Genomic DNA, 7,822 nt, shown 5'->3' on the forward strand with positions numbered 1-7,822 from the left:
TAAATGTTTGTTTTGTTCGATAATGTTCATCATTTATGTCCATTTGTGTCCAAATATCTTCTTTTGTTAGGGCGTTTGATAAACAAATCCAAAAGCGCATTCAGGTCCAGTCGGACGAAAAGTTCAAAATGTTATATTACAGGTCGAAGAAACTTGTCAAACTAAGTATAGAATCCATCTTTAGGATATTTTTATCATAAATGTTCAATAATGTTCCAACCGGATAATTCCATTGTCTGTAGAAAAGCAATGGAACGAGATACCTCATGACAAATGCGCGTGACTGAGAACGAGGCTGCTGGCAGACCCCTTAGTCAAACAGCTCCCATCCAGCCCCCTTTCACAGGAGAATTCTGAAACAACATTCTAAAGACAGTTGACATCTAGTGGAAGCCTTAGGAAGTGCAACATCACCATATCCCACTGTGAACTCGATAGGGGCTGAGTTCAAAAACTACAAACCTCAGATTTCCCCCTTCTTGTTTGGATTTTTTCTCAGGTTTTTGCCTGCCATTTGAGTTCTGTTATACTCGCAGACATCATTCAAACAGGTTTAGAAACTTCAGTGTTTTCTATCCAATACTAATAATAATATGCATATATTAGCATCTGGGACTGAGTAGGAGGCAGTTCACTCTGGGCACGCTATTCATCCAAAAGTGAAAATACTGCCCCCTATCCCAAAGAAGATTTATCCTACGGCAGGGTTATCAAATTAACATCCTACATCTGTACTAGTGTCCTGTTTATTTATTAGTTAACCAATACCATATTCATAGCATCACACAGTCAGATGGGTTATTTAAATTGCTTTAGCCCCAGACTGGTTGCTTCCCCATTGTCTGTATCCTATGATTGGCAGTGATCTCCCTGGGCTTGGGTTGGAACCTGAGGCAGCGAGGCGCTAAGTCTACCTGCCTCCAGCTGCGTCTCCTGGGTGGGCACATCATCATCCCTTGCCAACAGTTAAAATGAACCAACCAGTCAGTGTTATTTATGGTCCTAATGTTCGCCTGCCTGGCTTTCAAAGAAGGGAATTATACATCATGTTTGCGTCCCAAATGGCACCATATTCCCTATATAGTACACTACTTTTGACCAGGGCTCTGGTTAAAAGTAGTGCGCGATGAAGGGAATAGGGTACCATTTGGGTCGTAGCCCATGTACACACAGGACTGGGAAAAATATCCACAACTCCAAGAGACCATAACCCTTATTGCTTTGGTGTTATTTAACTGAGAAATTATCATAGCTCAGGCATACTCTTACAAGTTTGTAGAATAAATATTGATTCCAACCTGATTCAATTATTACACGCCTGTCTCTCTGCAAAATCCAGTAAATAGTCAAATGATGATATAAGCACTTGTGAGAAAATAACAGGCGCATAATTTAAGGACAAGGGACACCTATTTATTCTCAGGTCTGCAGCTGTATCACATTTTCCTTTCAACTACCAATTGACTTTGCGGTGTAGACATATATACTGTGAGTGTAGTTAATATTTATTTTTTTTAGCTTAGATTGCCCTTAATTTCACCTCAAATATCTTTGTTGGCAAGAGAGTCATTACCTGGTCATTATCTTAGAAGTTGTTCCTTCTCTCTGGCCAAATGGGCCACAGATTATGTTCCTGTAGACCCCAGGAAGAGTAGCTGGTGCTTCAGCTAATAGGCATCCTAATAAAATACTAAATACTAAAAGACAGGGCAGAGTCAAAGTTCTTTCACATTTGGCAGCATAGTCTCATCTGAGAGCGTCTCTTCTCCAACTCTCTGCCTCTTCTCTGGTCTCCGGTACAGCATGTCCTTGTCTCCTCTAGCTGCACCCTCCTCACAGGCTTGTGCAATATGGACATCCAGATTAATGTTGTTTGTTCAGAACCAAGGTTCTCTGTAAGTCCAATGTATTTGAACTGTCCCCAGACTGTTACAGCAGCAGAGCATAGCGAATCCACTAAGAATACTTTAACTGACATCTAAACAAACAAAACCCACGCAGGGAATGTAAAGTATAAACAATAATCTTAATCATTCTGTTTAGTTTCAGATGTGTATTGGTACATTTTGAAATCCTTTTGGGATAATAATGATCTAATAGGAGATCAGTGTATATGTTACTAACCTGTGAGAGAACTTAACCTGAGACAAATAACAGATAAACCCGCGGAATGCCTCAGCTCTTTATCCGGAACTTACTTCTGCTTGTCATTCCACATCAACTCACAGCTTGTTCTTGTTTATGAGGTATGCCTGTGAAGACCGGTGATGATAATACAGCTTAGCGAGCGGCTAAGTCAGCCTGTCACCTGCTGTGCGAAACTGGTCAAATTAAGATACCAAATCTGGTCTATTGATTAGACTGAAGAGTCATTCTCTTGACAGCTTTTGGACTCAAACTGTTCCAATGTCCCAGTTGAGTCGTACGCCTCTTACTTTGACCATTTATTTTCCTATTATTTCTGTTTTGCCAGAAAACTTCCTGTTAAAAGTTTAAAGATTGTCTATAAAATAAACTTTATCTTCTACGAGTGATCTTCTATCCGAGCCATCCCTAACCACACAGGCAGAGCTGTACTAGAGGGGATTGTAAGTTTACCCTCACTGAAATGTGTACTCATGTACATATACCATCATGAGAGAACACAAATTAGTTACGCCCATCCTTGCATGACAGACCAGTACTGTATACACGCAGCTAGTAAATGAGACACACACCCACACAGACGAACACAGCCCTCATCATAACCGTCAGTATAGCCTACTGTATGTCAGCAAATATACAACAGAGTATCCACTGAACTGCACTCCATTCATTTTGTTAATGTCCTCACCTACAGATTTTGATCACCCTGTTGCGGGATAACTTTCCTGGAATGCAGGAAATGTCATACTTGTAGTGTATTTAAGGTTTTAAAAGGCATCTGAAATTCGTCATTTACACTTTGGAATTTCAGACTTGATTTTCCCCTCCGAAAAATGTATCTACCCCTACGAAAATGTCCATTAAATATATTCCACATAAAAATTCACATTTCCTGTTGCTTCAGGTTTATATTCCAGCTGCGAGAAACTGATCAAATTAAGATAATACATCTGTAACATATCCATAGTATGTAATGGTTCAACAGAACCCAAAATACAAAGTCCTCAAAAACATCAAGGTAAAAATAGAAAACTACCTATCAAGGGAGAAATTTCTTGTCTAATAATAGAAGTTACAGGGGAGATGTTTTTCTATTTGGTTTTCCTATTCATAGAATATTTCATGCAAATAAAAGACTCCTCTTGTTTCAAAGATAACACAAATGGAATGGAAAAACACTAAGTCTGTTTATTTTGTCTGTTGGACCTACACATGAGATGCTGCCCTTCAAGGGGACTCGTCACTGTGCTGTAGCAGTTTTTTCCACCTCAGTTAACAAACGGAGCCTCCAGACCTTGAAATTGTTGTTTCTATGGAAGATAGTACTGAGGTTATTTTCAGCTTTGTTGACAAGAGCCACAAACGGGTCACGATTCCAGGAAGTTCAGGTTTGTCAAACTGTGTGTGTAGGTTTCCAATCTTTCAATTCAAATCAATACCAAATCCTGGTACTCAGTACTGCAAGATGGACACTTCCTAAACAGAGACATATGTATTACTGTCACCCCCTGACCTTAGATAGCTTTTTATGTCTCTATTTTGGTTTGGTCAGAGTGTGATTTGGGGTGGGCACTCTATGTTCTTTTTTCTATGTTTTGTATTTCTTTATTTTGGCTGGGTATGGTTCTCAATCAGGGACAGCTGACTATCGTTGTCTCTGAATGGGAACCATACTTAGGTAGCTTTTTCCCACCTATGTTTTGTGGGTAGTTGTTTTCTGTTTAGTGTTCTTCACCTGACATGACTGTTTCGGTTTCGTTTATTCACCTTGTTATTTTGTTCTAGTGTTCAGTTTAATAAAATCATTAACACTTACCACGCTGCGCTTTGGTCCGATTCTTCCTCATCAGACGATGACCGTTACAGAACTACCCACCACAAGCGGACCAAGCAGTGTGGTAACGAGGAGCAGAGGGTTCAAGACTCCTGGACATGGGAGGAGATACTGGACGGAAAGGGACGCTGGAGACAGGCTGGGGAATATCGGCGCCCGAAAAGGGAACTGGAGGCAGCTAAAGCTGAGAGGCGGCGATATGAGGCAAGTGAGCGAAGCAGGCAAGAGAGGCAGTCCCAAAAAAACATTTTTGGAGGGGGCACACGGGGAGATTGGCGGAGTCAGGCTATAGACCTGAGCCAACTCCCCGTGCTTACCGGAAGCAGCGTGGTACTGGTCAGGCACTGTGCTATGCGGTAAAACGCACGGTGTCTCCAGGGCGCGCTCATAGCCGGTGCGCTATATGCCAGCCCTCCGCAAGTGCCATGCAAGAGTGGGCATCCAGCCAGGGCGGATTGTGGCACCTCAAGGCGCTTGGTCTCTGGTGCGCCGTTTCGGCCCAGGGTATCCTGCGCCGGCTCTGCGCACTGTGTATCCGGTGCGCTGGTACTGTTCAGTTCGTCCTATGCCTGCGCTCCGCCTGTGCTGGACTAAAGTGGGCATTGAGCCAAGTGGAGAGGTGCAAGTGATAAGCACCAGATCTCCAGTGCTTCCCCACAGCCTGGTTCATCCCGTGCCTCCTCTATGCACCAGGCCTCCTGTAGCTCTCTCTGACCTTAGAGAGCTTTTTATGTCTCTATTTTGGTTTGGTCAGGGTGTGATTTGGGGTGGGCATTCTATGTTAATTTTTCTATGCTACAGTTAGTGCATTCATATTAAGATAGCTAGGTGAGACAACCACATATCACAGTCGTAGTACATTTTTCCTCAATGAAGACGTTCTCAGCAAAGTCAGTGCTCGTAGGAAAATACAAGCACAACTTGTTTTTCTTTTTTTATGCAGGGAATACGACAGATGTATTTTTTAAGATTCTCTTTGAAAAGGTAGGGTTTCAGATGTTTTCGGAATGATGTAATGACACATTTCAATGCATTTCAATGTCTTCCACATCACAAGCTTTGACTTCTCAGTGCTTTAACAAATGCATTCATGCCATGGTGTCTGTTTTCCTTTCACTTGACTCCAGACAGTTTCATCATTCCAGAATATAGCTAATAATCTCCCCAGGCAATCCCTGCAGTCAGTCGAATTCTTCTGTCATCTTGATTTCAGAGTGTGTCTTTCCATAAACGTTTAATATCCATCATGTCCAGCATTGATATAAGAGAGAGTCCATATTGAAGTTGATGATACAGTACATATTTTATCCTGCCCATTGAACAAGTTTGGAAAAGATTATTCAACAAGAAAAATCTCATAATTATTTAACACAGTCAAAGTTAATAAGGTCAGCTTGCTGCACGAAACCATCTCACAATGTCTCCCAATCATTCATGTGGTGGAAAAGTGGAAAGATGCAGCCAGCCAATGAAGTTTGAGAATCCGTTCATCCCTTGACTGAATGTTTGTCTCCCAGGGTGACAAAAATATGTATTTGATGTGCAGATGCACCAGAAATCTCAGAAAGATTCAGATTCCATACGAAACAGAGCATATTTTCCCCTCTCACTCCGTTTTTGGCAAACTGACTTCCACTGTAAAAAAAATAAAAATAGGATGAGATGTTCCCTGCAGTAATCAGCATTTTGCTGAAGGAGTATACTGAGCTACATCCCAAATTATACCCTATTCCCTATGGGCCCTGCTCAAAAGTATAATGTATAACTATAATGGGAATAGGGTGCCATTTGGGAAATAGACAATTATGTCAGTCCTAAAAAAGGTTTACAAAACAGGTTGTCACACCCTGATCTGTTTCACCTGTCTTTGCGTGTCGCCCATCTTCCCCATGATCCCCAGTGTATTTATACCGATGTTCTCTGTTTCTGTTACCAGTTTGTCTTGTCAGGTCTTACCAGCGTATTTTCCTGTCTCCCTTGCTTTCTCAAGTTCTGTTTCCAAGTTTCCCCACTTCTGCCTGCCCTGACCCCAAGCCTGCCTGCCCTGACCCCAAGCCTGCCTGCCCTGACCCTAAGCCTGCCTGCCCTGACCCTAAGCCTGCCTGCCCTGACCCTGCCTGCTGTTCTGTACCTTATTGACTCTGCCCTGGATTTCGGACCTCTGCCTGCCTTTGACCTGCCTTTTGACTGCCCCCTGTCAGGGTCAATAAATGTTTGTGACTCTAGCTGTCTGCATCTGGGTCTTCTGAGTTCTGATTCAGGTAAAAGGGTTAGGTTGGACTTCATCAAACATGTTTGTGCCAACAGTATGTGTCACGGTTGCCAAGTGGTATCTCATGTGTTTGAGTATGTTAAGCAGTTACGACTCTAAACACGTCAAAGAAACCTTTATTCTGTCAGTTCTCATGAAAAACGTGATTGACTTTTGTGCAGATATGATTGCACAAACAATCATATCAGATATGACTGCACAAACAGTATTTGAGAACTTATACACACAGCCTTTATCCCCCCACAGTCTGTGCACTTCAGTACACTTCAGGCTATTGTCACGTTCTGACCTTAGTTCCTTTATTATGTCTTTGTGTTAGTTTGGTCAGGGCGTGAGTTGGGGTGGGTAGTCTGTTATTTTTTCTATGTAGTATTTATGTGTTTGGCCTGGTATGGTTCTCAATCAGAGGCAGGTGTCGTTCGTTGTCTCTGATTGAGAATCATACTTAGGTAGCCTCTTTTCCCCATTTTAGTTGTGGGTAATTGTTTTCTGTCTGTGTCTTCACCAGACATAACTGTTTCTTTTTCGTTCGTTCACCTTGTTATTTTGTTTTTTGTGTTCAGTGTTAATAAATATCCACATGGACACGCTGCATATTGGTCCGATCCTTCATACTCCTCGTCAGAGGAAGACTAATCTCGTGACAGCTATGGCTTAGGTGTCTAAATAATGAATTATATTATGTTTTGATTGTTCCGTCTAACTATTTTGAACTGACCACACCTGTCATTTGAACTGTAACTTTGTTCAAAGATACATGTCAACATAAAAATATCACATGAGTGAACTGGGCAGGTGTTTGATAATTTCACTTCATCCCATCAGACAATTCAAATGGGTTACAGAGTTCAGCTTTCTACAATAATATGAAGGACTTTTCATACACGCACACTATACTGAACAAAAATAAACGCAACAATGTCAAATATTTGAACGAGTTACAGTACATAGTTTGAAGGTAGGTCTTGAAATACATCCACAGGTACACCTCCAATTGACTCAAATTATGTCAATTAGCCTATCAGAAGCTTCTAAAGCCATGAAATCATTTTGAAGACTTTTCCAAGCTGATTAGGCACAGTCAACTTAGTGTATGTAAACTTCTGACCCAGTGGAATTGTGATACAGTGAATTATAAGTGAAATAATCTGTCTGTAAACAATTGTTGGAAAAATGACTTGTGTCAGGCACAAAGTAGATGTCTTAACCGACTTGCCAAAACTATAGTTTGTTAACAAGACATTTGTGGAGTGGTTGAAACACTTAGGTTGGAGTCATTAAAACTAGTTTATGTGAACTTCTGACTTCAACTGTATATTTTTGCGGTGCGGAATAACTTCAGCCAACAAAACAGCATTAGAGAATCATTCTCGCACCTCAAATAGCGTAGGCTGAATAAACAGTAGTATACACAGTACTCACTACTTACGAGACCCTTAGGGGTATTTTTAAGTGTCCTGTATGTCTTTTAATTCTCGCATCACATTATTTTGTATTTTTCTTGTATACAAATGCAGATGGAGGATATTAATTTGAGCCAGTTTGCTTCAGCAGGAAAATAATCCTGCAGC

This window comes from Oncorhynchus clarkii, chromosome 4 (genome assembly GCF_045791955.1).
Source record: "Oncorhynchus clarkii lewisi isolate Uvic-CL-2024 chromosome 4, UVic_Ocla_1.0, whole genome shotgun sequence".
NCBI classification, from domain to species: domain Eukaryota; kingdom Metazoa; phylum Chordata; class Actinopteri; order Salmoniformes; family Salmonidae; genus Oncorhynchus; species Oncorhynchus clarkii.